This window comes from Suricata suricatta, chromosome 3, assembly GCF_006229205.1.
Source record: "Suricata suricatta isolate VVHF042 chromosome 3, meerkat_22Aug2017_6uvM2_HiC, whole genome shotgun sequence".
Classification (NCBI taxonomy): domain Eukaryota; kingdom Metazoa; phylum Chordata; class Mammalia; order Carnivora; family Herpestidae; genus Suricata; species Suricata suricatta.
Genome location: NC_043702.1, coordinates 56,037,316 through 56,055,940, shown reverse-complemented (window position 1 = coordinate 56,055,940; position 18,625 = coordinate 56,037,316). Strand labels below are relative to the sequence as shown.

Below are 18,625 nucleotides of genomic sequence, written 5' to 3'. Positions count from 1 at the left end.
TCTGTGTCTCCCTCTCTCTCTGACCCTCCCCTGTTCATGCTCTGTCTCTCTCTGAATCAAAAATAAATAAAACATTAAAAAAAAAAACCATTCAGTACCAAGATCACATGTGGTGACAATTAAAATATTTGAAATGATGCTTTTTCTTCTTTAAGTGCTGGCCATAATATTCAAGCTACGCACAGGAAACAGAGATTTTTGTCTCCACTCAGCAGCCGACTTACAAGGGCAGCTCCAAGCTCTGTAGTTTTTGCCATTTGTCTTTCTAGGTGGTACCCCAGTCAGCAGCCCTCTGCAGCTCATAAAACCCAACACAACCTTTTGGGCTGCTCTGGAAAAAACACATTGGGTAATAAGGGATAGAATGCTTTCTGTTCAGTGTTTCCAGCACTATTTTCTGACCCAAAGAAATACCAAATCATAGGCATCTGCAAAAAAAGAGAAACTGCTCAGAAATGATTTTGCATAGTCTATGAGCACTGGCATCCCCCACCCCTGCCCAAAGGTTCATCGACCTGGGTCCTACTGTGTGTTTCATGCAGACCTATAGAGGTGTTGGAGCAAACAGCCATTTCTACCAGACTTGACTCAACTCAACTTCTAGGGTGGTCTTAAAGTGAAAGTAAAAGGCCCAGAATGATCCTTAGCACAGAGTAATGGTACAATAAACATTCACTATTATTATTGTTCCAGGAAATGAGAATTGTTGTCCTGATCACATTGAGGACATGAGGAGGGATGAAAAGATGCAGATCTATGACAGTGACAGTGAAGCAAGTATGGTCTAGGAGAACGTGTACCTTCGACATTAAAGTCTTCCATATGAGCTTTCCCCAATGGTGTTCTTTTTTTTTAATCTTGTTTTTTCCTGTTTTTTATTTATTTTTGAGAAACAGAGAGAGACAGTATGAGAAGGGGAGGGTCAGAGAGAGAGACACACACACAAAAGGTGAAGACAGGCTCCGGGTTCTGAGCTGTCAGTACAGAGCCTGACACGGGGCTCAAACCCACAAACCATGAGATGACCTGAGCCGAAGCTGGACGCTTAACTGACTGAGCCACCCAGGTGCCCCCCCCATGGTATTCTTTAGTTATGGAATGAATCAGAAGACCCATCGGCATTTGCATGTGTAGTTACACACCACACTGTTTTGTTGGCTGTGGTCCGAGGGGACCAGAAGGGGATTGAGCAAGATATCACAAAGTAGACAAGCTGCAATGTGAACTGCCACAGAGGTGGTAAGGTCATGGCCCACAAAGGCAGAGGTTTGATGAAGGCCTCTGAGGTTTCATCTCATTCTCCACAGTTCTTACTCACACAATTTCCTTTGTAGATCTGACCAGCAACGAGCGGGCCTTAGAAAAATGAATCAGTGTGCCAGGTGGAAAATGCCAAAAGTCATCTTGTCTCTCCAAAGGGTTATGCTGGGGTTTTTTTTTTGCTTTGTTTTTCTACCCATTCTTTATTCTTCGAGTCCTCTTTCCAGAATAATTTAAAATTCCCGGTTACAAGGGCTTCCTTTGTGCCTACATTCCCCTTCTGAGATCAGCTGCGCTGAACCCACCCCAGCCAAGGCCAACTGGATGAGGGCAGGACCCCAGCCCAAGAGAGGCCAGTTGTACTGCTGAGAGCATGCTGTGAGCTAGCCGGGTGTGAAAAATCTGCTCGAACAAGGCAGTCAGGTTCCTCCTTGTCTCAGAAGTATGAACTGGGAATCGTGGGGGCAGGTAGGCAGTCGGCTGCACCAGAGAAGTGAGTGGAGACAAGAACAGCCAGTTACCTGGTGGACATAACAGAGGAGATGATCCGTCTCCTGGGACTAAGGGCACATGGTGGTTTTTCAGGTCCCTAAACTGTACTGTACTCTTTAATAATTCTAATGCTAGCAAAACTAACAGTAACAATAACAGCTAACATTTATTGTACCCTTACTATGTGCTAAGGATCATTTTAGGGATTTTCCCAAGTTTAATTCATTCAATTTTCAAAATAACTCTTGATAATGATGATGAGGACGGCTAAGATGATGGCACTTAAGCACAGAGAAGTTAAGTAACTTGAACGAGGCTACACAGCTCGTAAGTGGCCCAGACACAATCTGAACTCAGATGGCATGGCTCCAGAGCCCAACCAGCATGTGCCTCCCTGTGGGGTAATCCCGATGGGGGTCTACTTCTCGCTCCCTATTGTCTCACAACTAGCATTTTTCTTGGCTCCACTCATTATGACTCTTAGCAACTTAGGTATATATTTGTTAATTCAAGAACTATTTAATGCTTACTGTGTGCCAGAAACAACTACTGAGCTTTAGAAGCTAAAGAAGAATCCACCCTGTTCCAGCTCTCAGGAAGCTCATACTAAGCAGACAAAGACTTGGGTCTGCACACACCACCATACCAGAAAGTGCTCCCTGCATTTATACCATATAGTCATATTTTCATGACCTAATGCAGAATCTGTTATATACTATCTTTGCACATGCACTGTGTCCTATTTTTGCACAATGATATATTGTATCCTGAGCTCATCCTTAAAATAATGCCTCAAAAGGACATTTTATATATTGCCGAAATAGAAACAGACATTGTATGTCTTTACTTTGAGAGACAGACAGAGAGTGAGTGGGAGAGGAGCAGAGAAAGAGGGAGACACAGAACCTGAAGCAGTCTCCAGGCTCTGAGCTGTCAGCACAGAACCCAATGTGGGGCTCGAACCCATGGACTGATCATGACCTGAGCCGAAGTCGGATGCTTAACCCATTGAGCCACCCAGGTGCCCCAAAACAGACATTGTAAAGATGGCTTCCTTGAAGGTCTTCCCAGGATTCTGCATCAGAGTCAGGTCAAGGGGATGGCGAAAAGCATGCTCAGGCTGGCTGGAACTATAGGCGGTGCTGCGGTGTCCCCCAGAGCCTGAAGGTGTCTCAGAACCATGAACTGTGGCCTCTTCCTCCATTCCACCATATTGCACTGCTGGCAACCTATTCATGGCATCAACCCCCATTCCCCGCCAAATGGGTCTTTCTGTAGGTTTGTGGTCCTTGCAAGATGGTGCTCCCAGACACCAGGTCACTCTTCGCATCTTTCCAGATCTACGGCACCGGCACACTGCTTTGCATCTGACAGGTCTTTAATACATTTTGAATGACTGTTTTATACCAGTATTATGATAGCACCAGTCTATTGTGGGAAATGGTGAGCTCCAATTTAAAAGAGATAAATTACCTGTAATCCTACTAGAAATACACGTTGTTAACTTTTTGGAATCTTTCCTTCTAGTCTTGAAATGCTTTAAAATGAAGATCATAATGTATGTAGTTTTGAATCCAGTTTTTGTTATCCTTTCATACCACTAAATGCTCTTTGAAAACATGATTTTTAAAATGAATGCATGAATATTCAAAATTTACTGAACATTCTCCTGTTCCTGGTCATTTAGTTTATCTCTTACTTTGCCCTTATAAATGTGCTAATATCAATAGCCTTATACACAAATTTTTGTGTTCTGTTAGGATTATGCAATAGAAAAAGAAGTACTGGATTAGTGAGTTTGAACAATTTAAACTCTCTTGATACACAGTGCACATGGTCCACCATGAAGGCTTATACACTCTCCGGCCTCATGAAAGAATGTCCCATTCACCATACTCTTGCCAACACTGAATATTATAGTTTTAGAAAAACTTTATCTTAATTTGGTGTCTTCAGTGGGTCAGAACAGAGCCTACGTTAATTTTATTTTTCTAAATGTTTTATTTATCTTTGAGAGAGAGAGAGAGAGAGAGAGAGAGAGAGAGAGAGAGAGAGACAGCGTGAGCAGGGGAGGGTCAGAGGGAGACAGAATCCAAAGAGGCTCCAGGCTCTGAACTGTCAGCACAGAGCCCGATGTGGGGCTCAAACCCATGAACTGTGGGATCATGACCTGAGCTGAAGTCAGAAACTTAACTGAGCCACCCAGGTGCCCATACATTTAAACTCTCCGTTCATAAGACAACTTCAGATGGGTTTCTTACAAACAAGAGCAAAACAAACCTATGAGCAATAGTCCCCACCTTCAAGCCCTTGAAGCCTTAAAATACTTTAGAGTTTTAGAAATGGCAAGTACTCTAGAGGTCACTGAGCAAACTGTTTTGGTTTATAAATAAAGTAACCAAAGCTCAGAGAGATTAACTGACCTGGGTAATAAATATATTTTGAGTTCAGACTAGAATCTACTTGTCTTGACCCAATATCTTGACCCATAAATCATTTCTTTAGAATGGGCTGCTAACGTATGCAAGCAACAAACCATTGTTATCAGAGTGAAAAAATAAAAAGAAAAATAGTATGAGAATATATTTGAAAAAGAAACCATTATTATTCTAAATTCTGTTTCATCTTCATGACACCATGTGAGAATAAGCTGTTTTATAGACAAAGGCAAAAACTCACATGTGAGTATTACTCTATTCTTAAGATCCCTGCTTACATCTAGAACAGATATTTTTTTCCTGGAACCATTAAAATATTCAGCAGTGATCTATTATCCTCTCATCCAGCCAAAATTTACTAAGAATGTCCTGAGGCCAGGCACTGTGCCAGGTGCTGGGGGAGCAGGGGGAAGAGAACTCAGGTAAGAAATGAGAGACTCATTCTGGGGGGAAAGTGGGCAGGACTGGGTGTGACTGGGTGGTGATGGGATACAGGAGGTGCTGTGGGAGTGGGCCGAGTAATGGACTTGGAAGACGTCCCAGAGGAGCTGATGCATGAGCTACACCTGTGCTTGAAAGCAGGTGGGGCGAGAGACCAGCATCGCAGGCAAAAGGCTGCTAATCAGATGAGCCGGAAACATGGCGGCCACACACTCGACCTCTTCAAACCCTCCCTCTCCTGTGAGCATGCTGATGCTAATCACTGGATGCTTTTAAGGCTGGCATTTATTCTGACTGGTTAGCGCCATCAGCTGTTGGATAGTCTAGATATCAGCTCTGCCTATAAAGACATTATTAGCTTCACTTAAATTTTCCAGAGGTTATAGAGCTGGTAAGTTTGTGATTTGAGCTCTTAGCCACAAACCACACAAGGCAGAAACAACTATAACACCTAGCATGAGGCGTTATATTTCTTGTGAAATGGTCAATTTCCAATTATGAACAATTTGAAAAACCTGATGACTTTGAGAGATAAGAACTGGTAGGTTTCTGGGGCGCCTGGGTGGCTCAGTTGGTTAAGTGTCTGACTCTTATTTCGGCTCAGATCACGATCTCACAGTTTGTGGATTTGAGCCCTGTGTTGGGGTCCACACTGACAGTGTGGATCCTGCTTGGGATGGATTTTCTCTTTCTCTCTTTCTCTGCCCCTCCCCCACTCATGCTTACACTTTCTCAAAATAAATACACTTAAAAAAAAAAAAGCATTGGTTAGCCAAATCATGGAAAGAGCCTAAATGTTCATCACTTGATGAATGGATCAAGAAGATGTGGTATATATGCACAATGGAGTACTATATGGAAATGAGAAAGAATGAAATCTGGCCATTTGTAGCAAAGTGGATGGACCTCGAAGGTGTCATGCTAAGTGAAATAAGTCAGGCAGAGAAGGACAGATACCATATGTTTGCACTCACGGGTCTAACAGGAAAAACCTAACAGGAGACCACGGGTAGGGGAAGGGGGAAAGAGAGTTGGGTAGAGAGAGGGACATAAACCATGAGAGACTACTGAATACTGAAAACGAACCGAGGTCTGAAAGGGGAGAGGGAGGGGGGAAGAGGGTGATGGTCATGGAGGAAGGCACTTGTGGGGAGAAGCACTGGGTATTATATGGAAACCAATTTGAAAATAAACTATTATAAAAAAAAAGAGTATAAGAAAAAAATTTCACAGGCTAACTTCTCTCATGGTCATGGATATAAAAATAATAAATAAAATGTTAGCAAAATGAAAAAAAACACATTGGTAGATTTCTATGGCGGGGATGCATGGCATCAATATGGCTAAAACAAATGTATTATAAATTAACATATGTGCTTGTTTGTTAATGCATTAAGCAGTAAGATCTAGTGGCCAGCCTAATAATGACTATGATTTTAAGTAATAATAAGGGCAAACAATATTTGGAGATATCTGAAATTATACTGTATAAAAGTTATTCCTTTTTAAATTGAACCATATTAGATATATAATATATAAATTAAAGGTGTACAATATGGTAATTTACATATTGTAATATAACTGCCATTACAACAATAATTAGTACTTCTATCCTATTACACAATTATCCTTTCTTTTCAGTAGCTGGAATAATAGTCTCTTAGTGAGTTCAATAATTATAATACAATATTGTCTATATTCACCATACTGAGCATTAGATCTCTAAAACTATTTACTAGTCATAGTATAAGTTATCTATTCTTATGCAACAAATTACCCCAGAATTAAGTATCTTAAACAAACAAATATATTATGTCAAAGCCTCTGTGTGTCAGGAATCTGAGCACAGCTTAGTTGCGTGTCTTTGGCTCAAGGTCCATCACAAGACTGTAATCAAGGCAACTGGGGCTGTATTCTCATCTGAAGGTTCAACTAGGGGAGAATCTGCTTCTATGCTGACTTATGTGTTGGCAAGAGAAAGAGGTACTTACTTGCTGGCTGTTGGTCAAAGGTCCTTGGTCACGTGGGTCTCGCTACAGGCAGGCTTAAAACATGGTGGTTGGCTTCCTTCAGAGTAAGCAAGACAGTGACAGAAAGCCCCTATCATCATGGACACCATTGTTTTTTTTTAGAACTAAATCTCAGAAGTGACATCTTATCCTCTCTGCTGTATCTTGTTCACCTGAATCATTAAAAGTAGCCCACATTTAAAGGGAGGGATTTAAATACAAGTGTATTTAATTCCAGGGGGTAGGGATCATTGGGGGCCGTCTTAGAAGCTATCTACCATAGGGTCACCTGGGTGGCTCAGTTGTGTAAGCATCTGACATTGGCTCAGGTCATGGTTTCATGGTTTGTGGGTTCGAGCCCCACATCGGGCTCTCTACTATCAGTGTGGAGCCTGCCTTGAATCCTCTGTCTCCCTCTCTCTATCTCCCTGCTGCCTACATGTGCACACACTCTCTCCCTCTCACAAATAAATAAACATTAAAAAAAAAAAAGCTGCTTACCACCTAATGACAAAATATCTATGACTTCTATCAGTGATAGCCACAAGTGCCGCTGACATTACTGTAGTTTGTGGCTACATTCACAATCGAAGGAAATGCAAAATTTCAGTTAGAGGTTAGAGAAAATAAAGATGTTTTATTCCCCCCACCCCTCGCCAACTCACAGACTTGCTAAAAAAACTCAAAAGTTAAAAACTCCTATGTTAAAGGATGCAGTGTGTCTCACACCATCTAAAACTCAGTCTGATGCTTTGTGCATAGGCACAAGGATTCCTCACATACCCCAGGAGTCCACTCTGTGTGGGCATTTACTGTGTTTGCACAAGATTCCATTTTTGTTTGTTTGTTTTTCAACCATGTGGTACTGTTAGTCCAGCTCAGAAATAAATCGACTTTAAAAACTGTTCCCACAGCTGCAAAAGGCAAGTGTTTGGCACTAATAAATGAGGATTATGGAGCTGGCTTCTAATGAACCCTTCACCCCCCCTGGGCAGGTGGTCACCAACTGATCTATGGGAACACATAAGCTATGCTTTGAGGTAATAACCATTTTTCTAATGATAGGTAGGACTGCAGTAGAAAGCAAGTAGAGCAAGATACTGTATTCCTGCAAAATTCAATCTCCTTAAACTTGGGGGCCTCTGGAAACATAAATCAAAATTATGTTTCTAGGGCCACTTGCTTGACCTCTGCTTATTATTACCTTTCCATTCATAACCACTGTGGGGATTTTCCTTCTAGACAGTGAAGGATGCTATCAGCAGGCCCATAACAGAGAGCCAGTGAACAGGGGGCCCAATTATAGGTTTATATTTTGCTCTCTTGGACCCCATATGAAATTTGGCATCACCTGCTTACAGAAATGCCTTCAGTGTTCCATTTTACTGGGGGTGGGACAGGGATTATATTCAAAATATGTAACAAATATAAGGCACAGTCACTAACCAATCAGAATGATATCTCGGCATCCTGGGCACCATGCTGTGCTAGGCACTAATGCTTAATTGTTGAGTTATGAGACGGGTCTTGGAGGCTGAAGGATGCACTCAAGTATCTGAGATCAGTGATGATTCACTGACTCGTACTGAAGTGTCTCAATACTTTAACAACCAGCATGGCTGCAGCATTGGAAACAGTATCAACTGCTGAGGTGGGAACTGCCCCTCCCCAGGGTTCCCGTGGAGGGTTGCTGGTGTGGGAGTGGACTCTGTGACCCATCAGCACTCCATGTGGCTTCCACTGTGGTGACAGCCCAACCCTCCTTTCTGAGCCCTGAGCTGAGGTCTTGGAGTATCTTGGAATCCCCCACTCAGGTCTCCTCAAGGCTCACTGGCTGCGGCCTCCCAGCTCTCAGGCACCTTCTGGGAGCAGCCTGGGACAGGGGCTTCAAGCTGGCACCAAAAGACTTTTATGCAAGATAGGGTTGGGTGTTTCCCTGCAGTTCTGATGGAAGAGCATGTTCTCTGTCCACAGGTGTCATACCACCCAAGAAGTCCCACCACTGTATGGGGTACAGGGCACAAAAAGAGATTTTTTTCATGTATCCTCTCATTTCAAGGATTAGTTTAGCAACTACCTGAAATTCCTGATTGGAGCCCCAATGTTTTAGGTGTATCCAAAAGAGGTCATTCTGCATTATCTCTTGGTCTACATTGTTTTACTAAAATGCTCTGGTTTGTTTTCATGCTTCTGGAAAGTGGATTAGGGTAGGCTTTAGCTATAGAGAGCCCTGGGTCTGAATTCTGGCTCCGTGGGCTGTGGTCCAGTCACTTCACCCTTCTGGGGCAACGTCCACCTCATACAGAGCCTGCATCATAGTCTAGCCAAGAGTCTAGTGAGACGAAGATGTATTTGATAGATGCTCTTCTAATAAACCAAGCACAAGATTGAGAATAAAAACATTTCGTCTCTCTTTGGGGTAGGAAATGCCACTGTACCAATTTAGGTACTTTTAAAATAGATTCTTTTTGTTCACTAAAAGGCAGACAAAAAGTGAATTTAGAGGTTAAAATGTGAGCTCTGCACGGACTTAGAGCCAACTCATCATAAGAACTCAGAATTCTTCTTATTGAATGAAGATAACATACCTCCTTTTCCCTAGGATAATAGCTAGCATAGGTTAATCATTAATATTTATGTAACTAACATCTGTCTCCGTTACAATAAATGCAATTTCAATTATCAAAATATTTACATAAATATAGATGAAAACAACCATAATATTTTCTCCAATTGTCTTGACATATATGCAAAGAAAAGCTTAATTTGCTTAGATACTGAACATTTGAAAAAATAAACCCTGCTTTTGCTCACTTTGCTAACTTTTTTTCCCCTTAAAATAATTATAGAATCACTGGGGCTATGCAGTGAAATGCAAGGCCTAAAACAAAAATCCCAGGCCTTCCACTCTTGTTTACCCAAATGAACATTCTTTGATTTCAGTCCTAGAAATCAATCATTCAGTAAGTCCTTCTGCAGAGTTCCATTCTGCGTTTTCAATAACAGTTTTATTTATTTATTTTTAAATGTTTTATTTATTTTTGAGAGACAGAGAGAGACAGCATGAGCAGGGGAGGGTCAGAGAGAGAGGGAGACACAGAATCAGAAGGAGGCTCCAGGCTCCGAGCTAATTGTCAGCACAAAGCTTGACACGGGGCTCGAACCCACCAACCATGAGATTATGACCTGAGCCAAAGTTGGCCACGTAACCAACTGAGGCATCCAGGCACCCCAATAGGAGTTTTAGAAGCTACAGATGTATTCAGGAGTAAAATGAAACCATTAAGACCATTAAGAAAGGTGAATTTTTCTAGGATTCTACCTCCTACATTTAGACATGTGTATCTGACTGCCTCCTCAATGTCTCCACCTGATGTCTGTCTAGCAGACCACTCAGACCCAACAAATCCCAAAGTCAACTCCATATATGTCTCCTCTTCCCCTGTCTGCTCTACTTACAGCCTCCCTCAGTTGGGTGGTGTTTCTAATTGTCCTTTGCTTCTTTGTGGTCTTTCTTGACTCCTCTCTAATGCTTATTACTGTTCAATCCAACAATTAATCTTGTTGGTTCTACCTTCAAAATAATCAGACTCAAGGCGCCTGGGTAGCTCAGTTGGTTGAGCGACGTACTCTGGATTTCGGCTCAGGTCATGATCCCAGGGTCATGGGATTGAGCCCCATGTTGGGCTCCGTGCTGAGTGTGGAGCCTGCTTGAGATATTCTCTCTCTCTCTCTCTCTCTCTCTCTCTCTCTCTCTCGCCTCCTCCCCCTCTTGTACATTCTCTCTAAATATATATATTAATTGAAAATTGAAAAAATTAAAAAAAAACACAGAATAACCAGACTCTAATTACTCCTCACCATGGTTAGTGCTGCCACCCTGGTCCAAGGCACCATCCTCTCTTGCGGGAAGACTGCAACAGCCTCCTGACTGGTCTGTACCTCCTACTCTTGCTCTCCTACAGTTTATTCTCAACACAGTAGCTGGAGTGTAAAAGCCAGATCATCGTCCTCCTTTGCTGAGTCCTCCCAAAGCTCCCTCTTACAAAGGCTACAAGACTTTCCAGAACTTCACCGTCCCAGTGTCTCCCCCTCACTTACTCTGTCCTCATCACACTGGCTCCTGTCATTTCTAGAATATGCCAGGCATGCTCCTGCCTCGAGACTCTTGTGTTTTCACCGCAGGATCTGCCGGGTGAATTCTCTCACCTCTCGAAGTCTTCACTCAAGTGCCACGTTCCCTGTGTGAGCAGCCCTAACCACCACACTTAGATCTGCACGCACCTCACCCTCCTCCCCTCCTCGCCCCACAGTGCTCATTACTTTCTAACATAACATACAACTTCCCTAAATTTATTGTTATTGCCCACATTCCAAACTAGAACAAAAGATCCACATGGAAGGTGCTCAATAACTATTTCTGAATTAAGGGGAAATGCCCTCCTCACAAAAAGGGCAAAAGAAAAAAAAACAAAAACAACACTATGAAACAACCAGTATCCAAAAAAGGCCTTATAATGTTCAATAGGACCCAGCTATTATGTATCATTCTCCTCTTTTTATGATCATGCTTGTGGCTTTAGGAAACCCTGTTTGCTCAGGAAGACCCTGAAAAGCGGCATTACAGGGGAGGGGACAGGCACACACTTTGAGCACAGGGGCTTTGTCACAGAAGTCCTAAACCCTCCCCTTTTATATGCAAGCTAGAGGGATCAGACCCAAAATGACTGACCCACACTACAAATCCACAAGGGGCTGCTGGACCCACTAGAATTTATAAATAATGGCATTTCTTTTTTTTTTTCTTTTTTGATGATGCGATGATATGGTACTTTTATGTATTTATTTATTTTTAATTTATAATAGTTTATTGTCAAATTGGTTTCCATATAACACCCACTGCTTCTCCCCACAAGTGCCCCCCTCCATGACCAAATAATGGCATTTCTTTCCGGTGACCATGTCCACTCTCCAGAATATACTTTTCTGAAGTGACAGCACCCAGGAAACTAATGTAGTGTGCAGAGGGTGGCTTAGGGATTTTGGAATCAGGGCTAAGGATGGGTGAGCTTCCTGAGGGCTACTTAATTGGGGCCACGGTAAGCCACGGTCTTCATCTATGCCTCACAATGGACAACCCCTCTCAAGCCATGCTCATGTCCATGTGATTCAGAGTCCCCCTTCCTGGTCAATCGTGGGCAACCACTGGGAATTTTTCTTCTGTGGATTTTGCCCTACAGGGATTTTCACTGTTCACTGGGCATAAGCATTCTCTGGGTAGGCTGGGCTCGGTGTTTACTTATACATATGCCATCTGTACTATAATACTTATGTTGTACTTTATATTCTCTCCACGTTGCTCCGTTTTCCAGGAATTACTTAAGGAATTACATAAAAAAAAAATCACTGGAGTTTTGGGAGTTCATAAACTCCTCAGTCTCTTGGTCCATTTGGCAGGAGTCTGGTGCCTGTAGGTGGTGACCCAGAGGGACACCTACATCCAGACTCCCCGTCCCTGGGGCCTCTCAACACTGCCCTACACTCGAGGGACCCACACTCGAGTCAGGAACCTTGGTCTAATGCTCACTGCTCTGGCTAACTAGTTAGTTATTTTGACAAAGATAAATCACCTCTAACCTTTCTGGGCCTCAGCTTCCAAATCTAAAAACAAAAAGATTGAACTCTTGAAGGTCCCTTCTATTTCAAAAAACCCAGGATTCTATTTCTGGCCTACGTCTTTAAGTTTTAAATAATGAAACAGCATCTGAAAGCCTCTTTTCCTAAACTTCTCCCAAGGCCAGATGTTCCTGGCACCGACGTAGGAGAAAAAAATAGTTTTTGAATAACCTAACATTTTTGTCTTTCAGAGCAAATTATCCTCTGGCCTTTTCAATTCTTGTTCCCCTACTGCTACTCCTTATGAATCTTCATCATAAGTTTTAAGAAAGTAAACTATCTACTCTTCCTGATTTGTCAGGGTTTATCTTGTAACAACATTAATTTTTTTTCCAATTTAGTATCCCTATATAAAACCTCTCCAACATTTTTACTCTGGTTACTGTGCGCATCAGCCTTGATCTGTCCCTGGTTTGCAGGAAGGTTATTAAATGCTCTGGGGATGAGGAACAAAAATCGGGGAGATCAGGTTGGAGAAGGAAGCAGGCTGTCCATACAGGTAAGTGCCGGCCTGACTTTTCATGAGGGAGGAGCACGGAATGGCAGGAAAGTGAAGAGGAAAACAAAGAGGAAAGGCAGAAGGAAGGAGAGAGAGAGAGAGATGGAAGGCACACATTGTTGGCTTTGAAAGAGGCTTTAGGCGAAGCCCTGGTGGCAGTTCGTCAAGAATGTTCATTTAGTGAAATGACTTCTGGAACTAGGACTTTCCTAAGAAGCCACACTGCAGTTAGAAGGCGGACCTGGAGCTCCAGCTCCCTTCCTTCAACAGCTCCCTGTGTAGCCTTCAGTGCAGCAAGCTGGCAAGATGCTGCGCAGCCCCTCAACTGAACCCACACCCAGTTTTCTGGATTCTGGATCATTCTACAGGCCTTTAAAGCCTAGAAGGAAGACAAAATCTTTCTACAGCTGGCCCGGAACTCAAAAAAGTGGCTTCCAAATCACCATTTAATAAATCAGTGATTTACCGAAAGAGTAGCAATTAATTAGCAAGCCTTCCAAATCAATCTATAAATATAACATATGCACAACCTCCTAGTCTAAAATTAGCTGCAGAGTCCAAATAATTGGAGGTGCCAAGACATCATCTCATGACTTTTAGTAGAGGAAATATATGTCCTGAAGAATTTTTACCCTGTTCAAAATGCAGATATATTTGTGTGGGCATGTGCACGTGTGTGCGCAAACATGTGTCCTACTACAAATACAAACCTCTTTGTTTTTAAGCCACACTAGGATTACAAAACAGTACAATGCGTGAGCTTAAAATATGACATGTTATTAAAATCCAGACACAAACAAAAGTAGAAAGGAAGCCTAATTCATACCAGAAAGTATCAAAACAGACTCTGGTAAGTAACTTCTAATTAGTATTGAGAAATTACAGTGTTAGCGGTATGTAAGTACCTGGTAGTGGAACTGGACTAGTCGTGTAAGCCAGGAATAGTGCTTCTTAAATTGTACTGACTGCATCATACAAGGTTCCGCTCAAGAACTCATCTCTTCCCAGTTTATTATTATAATTTTTTGAGGTTTATGCATTTATTTTAGAGAGAGTGTGTGCGTACATGAGCAGGGGAAGGGTGGGGGGAGGGGGAAAGAATCCCACTGATAGTGCAGAGCCTGATGTAGGGCTCGAACTCATGAACTGGAAGATCACAACCTGAGCTTAAATCAAGAGTCGATGCTTAATCAACTGAGCCACCCAGGCACACCCCCCCACTGAGTTTATTATTTTTGAGGAAAAGCCTTCTCTCTCCTTTCAGAAACAAATAAAGGCAACCATTCTTGTCATTTTCTGATTCCTTTTTGGAGGGGAGGGAGACACTTAGAGGCTTGGGTGGGGGAGGAAAACAGCACCAAATTTCAAACTGGTGAAGAAACTGGAGGTAAACTGAAAGGGCAGAGTGAAAAATCAATCAAGCATGCGGGCAATCCCTTCTTCAGAAGCGTCAGAGTACACATGAGCGTTAATGATATTTTATTTAGAAGACAGCACCTCCAGCCCAAGCAGACCACCCAGCAGTGCATGAGGCTATCACATCTTCCCTTCAATTTCCTTCCAGAAAACCTATAATCTAAACAAACAGCATGGCCACGCCTCCAGAATAGGCTTACTGCCTTGTTTCTCTTCCAGAACAACAGACCAAGTCCTCTTTGGATCCTTATGACCCAGAAGAAAAATACAATGTTGTTTGAGGCATTCATGAAGGAAAATGATAATGATCTTGTAATCTGAGGTATCTTCAAGTCTGTGGGTTTAGAGGGAGGGTCGTATAAGAAGATATAATTACTGGATGATTCTCAGAAAGTGTGTTTATTCCTGCATGAAGTCTGGTTTTAGTCAACAGAACTGAGGAAAAGGCTTTTTCCTGAATATCATGTAGTCAAAATGTATAAATTATAGAAAGAACAAAAGGCACTACTCCATGCTATCTCTTTTGTTTCCTTTCTTTTCTTTGCCTTTATCCTTGTCAGCTCTTGAAAACTGAACTGCTTATATGCTGAAAATTACTGAGATTTTGTGAAGCATTCCAGAGTTAAAGATAAAAATCAATAGTGTTGAAGAAAATCATATTATTGAAACTCCTGGCTTTTTCCAAGAGTGTACACCACAAGAACAAGTGGCCTGGAGCAGATGATGGGAACATTAGAACATTAAAGATCTATCGTTCCCTAATGAATATAATATGTAAAGAGCTCCTATAACTCAACAACAAAAACCAAACAACCTCATTAAAAAAATGGGCAAGGGACTGAACAAACATTTCTCCAAAGAAGATATTCAAATGGTCAAAAACCATATGAAAAGATGCCCAATGTCGCTAATTGTTAGGGAAATGTGAATCAAACCCTAGTGCACTGTTAGGGGGACTGTAAAATAGTATAGCTGCTGTGGAAAACAGCATAGCAGTTCATCAAAAAACTAAAACAGAATTGTCAGATGATCTCTCTATGACACTTTTGGGTATGTATTCAAAAAAACAGAAAGCAGGGTCTCAGACATATTTGTATACCCAGTTCACAGCAGCATGATCGACAATGGCCAACGGTAGAAGCAACACAAATGTCCTCCACAAATGAATGGATAAAGAAAATGTGGTGTACACACATAACCGAGTATTGCTCAGTCTTAAAAAAGAAGGGAGTTCTGACACGTGCTACAACATGGGTGAACCTTGAGGGCATTATGCTAAGTGAAATAAAGCAGTCACAGGAAGACAAGTACTGTGTGGTTCCACTTATACATGGTGCTCAAACTCAGAAACACAAAGCAGAATGGTGGTTGCCAGGGGCTGGGGGAGACGGAAATGGGAGGAGTGGTTTAATGGTTACAGAATTTCCATCTACACACTTATGATTAAGATGGCAAATTTATGTTATGTCTATTTCGACACAATTAAAAGAACCACCACCTGGGGCTCCCAATATCTCCCGGCATGGTGGTGATGATAAAATAGTAATACCTTATGCATGTCCAGAAACATCTCTCTCGAGAAGCCCCAAGGGCTGGGCCTCCAGACTTGGTGGTGACAACTCAAAAAGATGGCCAACGGTGGATTTGGCTGTGAAAGCTGCACTCACCAATGTTTGATTTTCTTTTCTTTGCTTTTCCCTGCTAGCATGAATGCTTTGTGTGTCTCACCACTTCATCCTTCTGGAACCAGGCAATGCCATCCTCTGTGGATGCTGGCTCTGAAGTGTTACTCTACTACCCGGGATCCTGGAGAGAAGAAGCCTGCCTATATGTCAGGGTCTAGGAGAAGAGGAATTTGCAAAGTCAGTCCCCTTCTTCTTATTTAGAGACTTCAGTAACATGCCTACAGAGTCGGCCTTCCTTATAAAATTCACAATTTGCTCTCCAGATAAAAGGTGACTATTTATTCTTCCTGCCTTTGACCTCCAAACTGAACTCGGTGTTCAATCTGGCAGCAATTCCAGTCTAAAAATCATCAGCTAGATTAATATTCCAGGTGCTCTCCGCCATCTAACATGATCTACTGCCCTGTGCTGTTCCATGTCCTTTTTTTATTTCACTTCCAGGTTTGGGGCTCAGAGGCACTACAAAGTAACATTATAGACCTTTTTTTTTGCATTTGAAGCACAAAGGAACACAGCAAGGATGGAAAGCTGGCAAAGGGGGTGAGAAATTGGCTGGGGAGAGAACAGACGCCCCCAGAATAAATGCAAACAGCTTTTGGAAGGATGCATTAATAAAAGAGACATCAGGTCCATCTGGAAAGTATTCTAACAAAATAAAAAGCCCTTTTCTACTATGTGCAGCAGATTAGCAGAACGCAAAACTCCCTGAGCAACAAAGTTTATGACCAACTGAAAAAGCAAAGCAAAACCGAAAGAAGAGCTCCTTCTAGGGATGTCCAGCCACCACTATGTCGTGAGCCTCTTTCTGGTCTCAGAGGTCCTCCCAGTGCCATGTGCAAGAGACCTTCCTCTTGCAGTTCTCCTCTGGTGTGTTTGTGACTCCTCCAGGCACTGGTTTGGGCAAAGGTCCCCAAACACCAAGGGTGACCCATCTCCCCTCCACCCCCAACCACACGGGAAACGTGGGCTGCCTCTCAGAGCTGGTGCAGGGGTTTGGGAATCGCTGCGGCTGAGATCTCCAACTTGGACTCCACCTCCATTCTGTCAGCCTCCCCTCCATTTTCTTGCACAACACGGTAGTAAAAAATGAAAAAAATGTGGCAATCGGAGGACATCATCAACAATGATTTTTCTCTTTCATCACTTTTCTGGTTGTTTTGCATTTTTGGGATATAAACAACACATGAGTCCTCTAACCCCTCACCCCTTTGTTGTTTCCTCCAGGGCAGACACTCTGGAGAACACCCTGGGCCAGAAAGACAAGATGAAACAAGAACTCCCAACCCAGCCTCTCTTTATTACTCTCCCCACCTCAAGCAACTATTAACATAGCCTCCAGAAGAAATCTAGTAGGTTTTCAAAAACATCCAGAAAAAGACTCGGCAACCTCTCTGGCTAACCTGTTCAAGTGATTAATAACAATCCAAGAATGTAGTAACTTCCTCTAACTCAGATTCGAGACATTCTCCTTTTTCAGACCAGTCTGAAAGTATCAGGCCGTTGGGGAGGAGCCTTTTAATGACCTGATGTTCTTTATTAGACTGTCCCTCACTGGCCACAGGATGAATAACCTTGGACCATTTAGCTGTTTCTAGGCTCGAATTCCTCATGCTTTCACTGTCCCTCTGGCTCTGCTCAGACCCTTCAAGCCCACCTTTGTACAAGCAGCACCACACAGCTCTAGGGCCGGTCCCCACCGCATGGCTTCTTCAGGCCTGCGCACTGGAGGGGCGCAAGCAGGGGACTTCCTCACCTCACATTCAAGCTGTCCCCTACCCCTTCTTCTCTACTCTTGCTTTATGTTAGTAGAAGAAAGAAAGGAAGAAAAAAAAACAGGAAGGAAGAAAGGAAGAGGGCAGAGAAACTACAAAAGGGAACTAAGAATGTATAAAAATATGAGAAATGTATTTTAACAGGAAATACAAGCCAAAAGATTCATTTTGCCAGATGAAAAATACATAAAAAGAACAAATTTTTGCATCCAGACTCGCAGCATGTTTCCACACACAATATTTCAGTATTTTCTACCGCCCTTTGAACACCCAGCAAATGCCCGTAAACACAAGTGATTTGTCCTGTTTCAGCTTTATGCTAATAGATAAACATGAGGAGAGGCTTAGCCAAGTTCCATGTAGTAAGTTATTACACGAACATCTGAAGGTAGTGTTTGAAAGGTAAAGAGGGAAGCAAGAGATTCTGAGAATTTCATTTTCACAATAATGGCTCGATGTTTGTTCCTCTAACAGAGTGTGGCTTTCAGCTATGCCCTGCCTCTCACATTCAGGGCCAGAGCAATTTATTCACATACAGAAAGAGGTGGTTTAAGGAAAGAGAACAAGTTAGGTAGTTTAGAGTGGCTATGAAAGATTTTTCAGGGGAGGGGAAAAAGCACTAACCTGTGTTGTGTTAGTCCGCTGAAAACGACAAGTTCTCAAGTTCCCCTGCAATCTTCTAGCCAGTTTCCTGTAAATGTCGCATGTGACATTACACTTCCTCACTGCACCGTCTCTGACTGCCTCTCTAAGTGGTCAGAGGCATGTGATAAGATCGTCCCGTTGCCTGCTTCACACAGGGGTAACCCTGCTTCTAAAGGAAACTTTATCACCCCAAAGAGGTCCCCCAGCTTGTTCTAGGCATCCCCAGGACACAGGTAAAGAGGAGATAAGCTTGGGAGAAAGGCAGGGAAGAATAATGTCTGGACTCCTGGCA

The 18,625-nt window shown here is 42.6% G+C and overlaps 1 long non-coding RNA gene across 2 annotated transcripts in view; it reads right to left on the bottom strand.

Annotated features, from left to right (window-relative positions):
- Positions 1-18,418, bottom strand: part of LOC115287700 — a 48,241-nt gene extending 29,823 nt beyond the window's left edge. For both annotated transcript variants that reach the window (XR_003906611.1, XR_003906612.1), the window contains exon 1: positions 18,313-18,418. This is a non-coding gene — a long non-coding RNA (uncharacterized LOC115287700). The remainder of the gene's footprint in view (positions 1-18,312) is intronic.
- Positions 18,419-18,625: the final 207 nt, after the last annotated feature.